We start from the raw sequence: 10,064 nt of genomic DNA on the forward strand, positions 1-10,064 counted from the left end.
TTGCCGTTTCTGAATCTGAGATCTTTCTCGTGTGTTTATGTGATCTAATTCAACTTTTTCCCGAATTATATGTTAAAAAAATCTTCATGTTTTAAAATTTTGAGTTGCAAATTATCTCCCTCCTTTCCATCCCTCCCAACTCCTGGAGAAGGCAATTGGCTACCCATGTGAAGTCTTGCATAAGATATTTCCATAGTCGTCATGTTGCTAAAGAAAATATAAAAACTAGAAAAACTTCAAAAAACTTACAAATGTGTGCTTCAACTGGCATTCAGATTCTTTTGGAGGTGGACAGCATTTTTCAGTGGAAGCTCTTCAGGACTATCTTAGATACTGAGAAGATATTTTATAAATGATTTTTTAAAATTGATTCTATAGTAATGTTTCTCTCCACATTAATTTCTATTTATGAAAAAGAAAATGAATAGAGCAAGAGCATAGCACACAGGGATCTTGTCTTCCAATGGGAACAACCTTCTGCCCTACAATTCTCCCACAGAGGAGAGATGGATGGTTCATTCACTTTCCTAGATTTATTTTTCTGGCTGCAATGCACTATTATTCACTACTGATCATTATCCAATCTTGCTGTTACCATGTACAATGTTCTCCTGATTCTGTTCACTTCACTCTCTATCAGCTTATATATATGAATTCCCAGATTATTCTGAAAGCATTCTGCTCATCATTTTCTTATGGAATAATAAACTTCCAACACAATCATAGACCACAATCTCCAGTTGATGAATATTCCTTTAATATCCTTTATTTTTGCCACTATGAAAAAGGGTTGCTATAAATATTTTTGTATATATGTCTCATTTTTCCTTTTTTTTTTTTGACTCTTTGTAATATGTACCTGATAATGATATTGTGAGATCAAACATTTGGACATTTTTATAATCCTTTGTTGGATCAGTTCACAATTTCACCAAGAGTGCATTAGTGTCCCAATTTTTCTATATCCTTTCAAACAGTTATCATTTTTGAACTCTGGATCATCTCAAAAATCTAAACATTAGATCTTTTCTCCTTAACAGACCTGGAAAAAATGGACTCACTCATTGTCTTTCTGGTGCCTTGAATGACTGCCAAGGAAGCAGCAGTACCCATAGCCAGAACAGATCTGCTAAGAATGCACCTGCTACTTTCCCATTAACATTTCTCAGGGATGTTCCTGGGGCCTCATCAGGATGCCAAGTTGGCAGATGTTTTCTTCCATTTATGTTATATTGTACTAATTTTATTTCACTGGCACAAAAAATCAGCGTCTGCTCAACTCTGCCTCTCCATAGGAAGGCTTCCTTAATTCATATGCAATTAGGAATAAATTCCCACTGGGCTCTTGTTCAAGTGAAAGCCTTAAGTCTATGTTCCAATGCCTCAGCTGATCTCCTATCTGTGGTGGATTTCATATTTTAACATTTAACCTTTATATATTTGCATTTTAATGTCGTTCATGAAGTTCGAAGGTTCCTGCTAGCATAGTAGAGGGCAAAGAATGATGGATTTTCAGTCAAAAGACCTGGGTTTGAATTTTCCCTCTGTAACATACAAGACCCTCCTTGGACAAGTCACAGTAGCCTTCCAACCTCAGTTTTAGCAGATTGCATTAGATGCCTAGAGTTGTTGATATTCCCTCAAAGCTGGGAGTTTCTGAGATCCATCACTCTATCTGAAAATTTTCCTCCACCGAAATGTAGTTGGTCACCATTTGGGGAAGTTCTCTCTCCCATCATTTAAGCAATACCTGAACTTTTTCCCATGAAGCCTTCTTAGATTAACTGAAGGTTTTTATTGCAAATCAGAGTGTTGGTTTGAAATCTCATTGAGTTGGGTTTGAATCCTGTAACCCTGGCCAAATCATTTACCTTCTTTGGGTCTCAGTTTTATTTTCTGTAAAAAGGAAGCAATTAGAATAGATGATCTCTAGGGTACATTCCTCTAACTAGGGATTCTATGATGCTTCTCAGTCAGATAAGGATCCACCAAGCTACTTTCCTAGATCATAGGATCAAATCTTAACTACCCTGATTTTTTTAATGCCTTTGCCACTTGGCCCCGCATTACCTTTCCAATATTGCTGCATTTCTAACAATGACCAACTGGTTTGCCTGTAGTTCCATCTTCTGTCTGTGTGCTTTAGGACTGGTCACTAATGGTCCCCCATGGCTGGAATACCATTCTGCCTCACTCCACCTCCTAGGATCTCTTGACTCCTTCTAAATTTCTTCACGAAGCCTTGCTTGATCCCCCATATTTGAAACCCCTTCTTTTCCTCAGTATGATTGATTCATTTTGTTGATATCCATGTCTGTGCTCTCTCCCTCTTTTGAATGTAGATTCCTCAAGGGAATGATTCATTTCACTCTGTCTTTATTTTCCCAACATCTAGCACAATGTTTGGCAAGCAATGGGGGCATAAATGGGGACAAATACTTGTCAATTAATGGAGTCAGCAGTCTGGATGGCCTCTATGACTTCATCTCAGATCCAAGCATCTGTCCTTCAAAAGTTGTCAGGTCTCAAATGACAAAGGTTCATGGGCCTTATTCCTCTTTTCAATGCCCGGTCCTTGGATCAGTACAAGTGAGGGCTTGTCAGGGCTTTCCAGTGATGTTGCCAGGAGCCCCAGCCTGAGAGGTGGGCTTGGCTTTGATTGGACATAATGCATGCTGACAGCTTCTGGCAAAGGAATAAATGCATGTTGACATAAGAAGCCCTTACTTTTCATCTACAAACCCTTTTTAGCAGGTTTGTCACTTCTCATCTCATTTCTATCCAGAGGAAAAGCAAAAGAATCCTTGGCTTCCATTGTGTTTTAGCAATTGGAAAATCTTTTCCCATCTGTGGATTTCTATCCATCTTCTCCTCCCTGCCCCCAGCCATAGGAGGTAAGCAGGCAATTCATTCAGTCAGTCACCATTCAACAGGTCGTTTTTCTGTCCTTAGATGTATTTTTTATGTTTTTACATCTTGATTTCCTGGTTAGACCTCTGCTATATTCCACTCATCTGCCATGTTATTTTCCTAAAATGGTGATCTGACCACGTCTGGTAGAATGTACCCTCCTTGAGGGGAGGGTCTGATTTAAATTTTGAGATGGGTTTGTTTTGTTTTTCCCTTTATAAACTTAGCTTGGCATGGTGCCTCATGTCTATCAAGCATGAAACAATATTTATTGATTAACTCATTGGTGGACATGGGGTAAGAAGCAAGACATTTTGCAATAACTTGCAATACTAAGCAGACTGCATAGTCCATTGTGGGCCTTATATAAATGATTGCTTGATTTTGAGCATTTCATAAACATTCCTCAAATCCTATCTAGGCTTCAGAGGCTTCAAGGAGTGGAAAGAGTAAGGCGTTGGTTTTCAGAACTGAGTCCACATTCTAGCTCCTCTTCTTACTCCCTGTGTGACATTGGGCCACCCCTTCAGGATGCTTGATATTGAGCAGTTAGAAGTATAAGACTTGACTTGAATAATCTGGGGAGGCGGGAGATGGAGAGGAAGAGAATGAAGAGTTAAGGACGGCTCCATGGGGTCATCCTGTTAGGGACTGCTGTGTGTGGGAATACTGTGACTCTTCATCACCTGATGCCCTTGAGTACCAGAACCTTATTTTACTAAGTGCCATGGGAGTGAACGTGGATTAGGGACTGGAGAGGATATTTAAGCATTTGTATTTTGGTTAAATAAATGGAGTCCTTGGAGACCTTGGAGTCCTTGGGGATCTTGGAGAACTTGTCATCCTTGTCTTCCTTGTCTCCCACCCCTCCAATTCTGGCCTGGGGAGGATTGAGGGAGTCCAGAAAGATCAGTAATTTGCTGTGGGGTAAGAGCTTTTTGATGAACTTCCTCAGTGGCATCCAATAAATTTCTCTAACAAGGAATACTAAGGTATATGCAATTATTCAGAATTGCCCAGGGCTCTGGGACTTCCTAGAAATACTTTGGGTTCCTTTTCTTCTGCTTATGAAGTTCTGTTGTCTTAGGGGTGTTCAGGGACCCTCCCGCAAAAGAGATTGTTGACAGAGAGCAGGGCTTCACTTGATACAGATAGAAAAGAGGTATGCAACTTTTCGATAAGAATTTGTTGGAAACCTGCCCAGGTCTCTATCATAGGGATACAGAATCTCAGAATCCAAAGGTAATTCTCTCCTTCACCTGGACCTGGGATGCTGTGAGATGTCAGTCCTGAGGCCTGCAAAGTTTATAGTAATGGGAGTACAGATCCCTCACATGGGACTTTGTCTGCTCTGAAGGAGAAATGACTAAGAGATGCTTACTTCAAAAATGCTGTGATGGGTGGCAAGGAAGTGAAGGAAACCTGACCCTTTTTGGTGGGGGGGGGGGATAGAAGTTTTTTTTCCCCAAGTCCTTTGGCAAATTTCTTTTCTCATTACATCAATTGGCTTCTCCTAATTTAATGCAACTTTCCCAGCAATGTCTGTAAAGGAAAGAATTGTCCAGAGAAATAGTGGATTTTTCCTCCCTAGTGGTCTCCAAGCAGAGAGTAGATTGCTACTTTTCAAGGTGCTGTAGTAGGGATTCTTGGTCAAGTTTGAACCAGAGATCTCTGAGGTCTCTTCCAGATGTGAGATTCTGAGTTTTATCCCTGGGAAATGTCTCTGCTTGCCACCCTGTGACCAAGAGAGAAAATGGGAATGTAGGTGAAGATCTCCCTTCCTCCCCCTTCTCTCTCCCTTCCTCCCTGCCTCACTCAGGTTTCAAAGGCAGCCCCATTCATTCATTGCCCTCAGGGATGGATGTCTTTGGAGCTCATAGGCATCCAGAATGGCTCAGGTCCTGAACTTTTAAGTCCCTGTACCCACTCCCTCCCACACTGTGAGGCCACTCTCTTTTGGTTTCACCTCTTTTCATTGTTTAATAATGAACCCTCCATCCCCAGCTTACACATGGCTCATTCAGATCCACAGAGGCTCAAGCTTTAGTTGGATTTTCTGAAAACCAGAAAAACTGGTTTCCCAGCTTAGCCTGGCTACAAATTAGGAATGTTTTCACAGTAGCTGGCAAAGGAAAACACACAGTGAGCTGAGTGATCATTGATCAATGAATGGACGCACATATCCATTCCTCCACTATTCACTAGTGGGAAAGAGGTCCATTTTCCTTTTGCATTTGATTGGATTTGTAGGGAAACATGCCTGAAGGATGCTTTCCCAAGTGTCTGACAACACAGACCAGCCAGGGCTGAGGAAAGGGAGCAGACAGATATCGATATATCCACCATCTCACCATATACATCTCACTGAGTATTTATGTGTTGTGTGAGACTTTGGAGCAAATCACTGAATCTTTGTCTTCCTCAGTTTCCTACTGTATAATGAGAAAGGAGGATCAGGAGGTGGTTAAGGCGCCTAATGGTGGCGAGTCTGTGATTCTGGGACAGCCAGCATCTTCAACCACATGAATATCTTACCTTTAGACTCACAGGGATGAGCATTTTGGATAAAAAACCAAAACAAAAGATAACTCTATTTCTCTGCATTAAACACACCTTAAAAGGTCCCTTTTGCAGGCTAAGGAGACAGGGGGCAAGTTCCTTAGTAAAAAAATAATGAAAGTAAGCAGGATATTAGATCATGAAAGCCCTTTCCACCTGCCAGTGACTAACAATAAAAGATTCATTCTGAAAGGAAGGGATTAATTCTCCCAGATCTCCTAAAGAGCCTAAAATAACTTCCACTTGCTCAATGTTAACAGAAGCCAGAAAGTTTAGACTTTAAAGATTAGTCCTGGGGGGAGGGGAGCACAGTAATTGATTTTAAATATTTTTATCGTATGACTAGAGAGCTGGAAGCCTGAGTTCAGATTCTTCTTTTGATATAACCAGCTGCATCACCTGAGCAAATCATTGAATCCATAACATCAGGGAGTTGATGCCATGACAAGCATGTGAATTGGATTTGAGTAGGGGGCCGGCAATGGGCTAAGTATACCAGCCTCACCTTCTCCTCTGGAGCCATCTGGGTCCCGTAGCCAGACATGAATCAGGACAACTGGAGATGACGCTGAATGAGAAGCAGTCAAGGTTAAAAGATTTGCCCAAGGTCACCCAGCTAGTATCAAGTGTCTGGGGTCAGATTTGAACTCCTATCCCCCCTGACTCCAAGACAAGTGCTCTATCCACTGCTCCACCTAGCATCCAGAAGATGTGGTTTGAATCTCATGTCTGATGCTAGTTAACTTCATTTTGCAAAATGGGAAGCCCAACCTAACCTCACTTGCTTGAGCTACAGTGTGGGGGGTGGGGGTGGATTGGTGACTGCTGGTATCCCTGAGAGCCCTGGATCTACAATTCTGGGCTAGGATAAGTTATGTGGGAAAAGCATGTTCCAAACACTGAAGTTAATTATTATTGTCTGTGAATTGAAAGATTTGATTTTGGCTTAGGGAAGACTTGTACGGGCAACCTTGGCTCCACTCACTCCATCAGTGTCCTGGTCTTCAAGTGATACCTGGGGCATTGTTGTGGCAATTATTGCGAAGATACGACACAGTTTCTCCTTGGAGTGGGGAGACTTGATTTTATACTAATTTCAAAGCCATTGAGAGGCATCATGTCATAGGGCATTTATTTGTCCCTTCTTGCCTTGGTCATAGTGTATATTTGCAAAAACCCTATGGAACTCACTGGTGTTTATGTGCAAACATCTGTTTTCAGTGATGGAGAGGTAGAAGCAGCCACCCAATAAGAGGCTCCAGATTGTCTCAACACACACTTTGCTGCTAAGTGACAATTATTGTGAGTGTGGTCTGTGGCAATCATTTGGTGCCTGCTCATCTACTGCTTTGGGACCCCACTTCATTCATTGTTGGGGATTGTTACTGGCATCTCTACAGAAAGCTCTCTCTTGCTTGGCTCTCCAGTTCTGTCTTGTAGGATGGACCCATTTTTGTTTTGTTTTTGTTTTGTTTGTTTGTTTTCATGCTTCTCCCTTCCTCCCTGTCTTGCTTGCTAAATATGAATTGATTTGTTGAGAAATTCATCTAATAACTATGTCGGCAAAATTATTTGATGGTGACATTGCTACATTCTAGCCATTTTAAATATGTTGAAATCCTCTTTCATAGTTAGAACAACCAAATTCCAAGTCCATTTATTTTCCCCATCATTCCTCTTCCCATCCCCTCACCCTCATGGACCCCAATCAGGATTTTTATTGTATTTGTTTTACCTCTTCGAGAAAATCTGAGAGTTATCTAATTTAAATGAAAGTCTATGACATGCACATTAAGTCTGGTTTAAAAGCTCATTGCATTAAATTTTATCTGCTATAGATTTATCCACAGGTGTGTTGGGTAAGGGGAGGATGTGTTTAGATAGCTTAATAAGGAATAACCTGGAACAGCCCAAGGCAAACTTCTGGAGCAGTGTGCATTTGTCTTCTAAAAGAGGCTTATAGATTGAGAGTTGGGGAGATCTTACAGGTCTTGTAAACAAAACGGATGCCAGCAAAGTAAAATAATTGGCCCAAAGTCCTAGGGTCACAGAATTAAATCTGCAAGGCACCTCAGAGGTTTTTTAATCCAATCTTTTAATTTTATAGATTGGAAACTGAGGTCCAGAGAATGGAAGTCATTTCGTGTTAGGAATTTGAACAGCATTCGGGGTGGGGGGGTTTCCTTTCATGGAGAAGAGACAGAGGTTCCCAACATGAACTTTGCTTATAATAATCCCATGAAGCAGATTTCCTCCAGCATTATTATTCTTATTTTATTGATGAAGTCCATGAGGTTTGGGGAATCATCCGTGTCATTTCTAATTCTCTCTGAGGGCAATATTCTCTATTAGACAGAGCTACAACTAGGCATATTTTCAATGGGAGCAAAAACAATTTGGAAGGGAATCAAAGAACAGACTCCCCTTAATATAATCATGCTTGGAACAGAGGATGAATGCTTGGGATGAACCTCCAATGAATGTGGGACCCAGAGAAAGGGACATCCCAGATAAGGGTCATTGATGTTGTAAGTGACCTGTGAAGTGAGAGGATCTGGGTTCAGATTCTGTATCCTCTGGTGCTTGCTGCCTCTGGGACCCTGGGCAAGTCACTCATCTATCTGGGATTTCAGTTTCCTCTTCTGTAAAATAAAAAGCTTGGATCAGACGACCTCTGAAATCCTTTCTGCCTCTCTAGATTAGATCTTATGACCCTTGGTGGTGTCCCAAGACTGGGGAATGGAAAGAAGCTACACTATGGAGTGAAGACACAGACAGACCCATAGAAATGTGGAATGGTAGTTTTGAGACTAGTTTAGGAAGTTCACCCTAAGAAGGGGGAGATGTCCTCATGTCCTCTCACCTCCTGTTGGCCCCCTGGCCACCCCACCCTAGTCCTTGCTCTGCTCCCACACTTCTAAACCACAAAGACTGGGAAGAATCATATTTAAACAGCTTGTAGAAGCAAGGCCATTCTATCTTCCACAAAGTTCCTAATAGGATGGGCTACTTGTCGAGAATGGTGCCTTCCAGTATTCCCCAGTCAACGTATTGGTCTGTGGAAACTGCACTTTGGTGCAGACTAGATTTAGAAGATGAAAAGTGGTCAGTATAGACTCCATCATTCAGGGACCAAGAGGAAGCACTCCGGCAAGAGTTCAAGATAGGTCACGAGGGAACCAAGGTTCCATGCCGGTACCAACAAGGAAAGATAGGGAAGGGCTTCTCCCAAAGCCCCTTGAGGCAGTTGGCTCTTATATAGCCCGGGGAGCTGGAAGGGCAGGATTCTTTCCTCTTTGTGCCAAAACAAGAGGCTCTGGAGGCCTCATTGGCACACTGCCAAGGAGCGATAAGGCCAGCCAGAAGAGAAGGGAGGAGTATGAAGGTGACGTTCTTAAAAGCCTTAATCAAGTGGGAGAGGTGGCCCACCCTGCCTCCCTCCCAGCCCTGAATACATACACATTCCTTCCTGGGGCCCCTGCTTTGCATCACACTTTATCCTGACAGCAAAATGGGGCAGCTTGAGGAAAGGAGATGGAATCATGAAAAGTAAGCAGCCTGTTCCTTCCTTCCCACTTCTTACCCCCACCTCCCCTTTGAGGCTCTTCTGCCTCAGGGAATACCCTGTGCCTCTACCCCTGGCACTTGTCTTGTTCTCAACCAATTTCTACAAGCGTTAACTGACAAAAACTTAAGGTCACCTCCTGTCCCTTGCAATTTTAACCTGACAGAACAATCAAGTTCTCATCATCTCAAAAAAATATTTCTTCCAGACTTTGTTTTAATTTCTTTTTTGTTAATCTGAACTTCAAAAACCTCAACAAACATATAGAGTTCCACACTAATAAAATAAAAACAGAAAAGAGGACTGTGTGTAAAATCATTTTAAAACTAAAGAGCATCATACTGAGTTTGCACCAGTAAAAGGGGGAAATTCTAACTTGATAAAATCCAGTATTAGAGAAAAATAGAGGAAAATATAAATCTAATGCAATAACTTTAAATGTGAATGGATTCGACAATCCTATGAAACAAAAAAGCGAGTATGGGCTATGTTTAATCTCATTTTATAGATAAACTGAGTCAGATGGTTAAATGATTTAGCCAGGATCAAATACAGCTAGTATGTATGTGAGGCTAAATTTGAATTAAATGAATTAAATGTCTTCCTTACACCACGTCTAGCCTACTATCCACCCAACCACCTAGGTACCACTAAAAATATATAACACAACAACAGCAGCAATAAAGATGGCACTAATTTTAATTTGTATCATATTTTAAAGTTTACAAACTACTTTACATTCAGTGTCTCAACTGAGCTTCATTGTGAGAGAGGCTTTGAACCAATGGTCATTCCCCCATTCTACTCTCCCAAATTACTTTGCAGTAGCTTTGTCTCTATTTGATTTTTGTTTAATTTTTATATCTGTTGCTCCTTGCCTTCTCAATAGAATGTAGTCTCTTTGAGAGAATGAGTTGCTTCTTCCATTTTCTTGCTTTTTCAAGTTGTCAATACATGGTATATAGAAGTCACTTCACAAATCCACGTTCAATGAATGAATTTGACAGATGAGGACACTGAGTCTCAAAGA

Source organism: Macrotis lagotis, chromosome 5 (assembly GCF_037893015.1).
Source record: "Macrotis lagotis isolate mMagLag1 chromosome 5, bilby.v1.9.chrom.fasta, whole genome shotgun sequence".
NCBI classification, from domain to species: domain Eukaryota; kingdom Metazoa; phylum Chordata; class Mammalia; order Peramelemorphia; family Peramelidae; genus Macrotis; species Macrotis lagotis.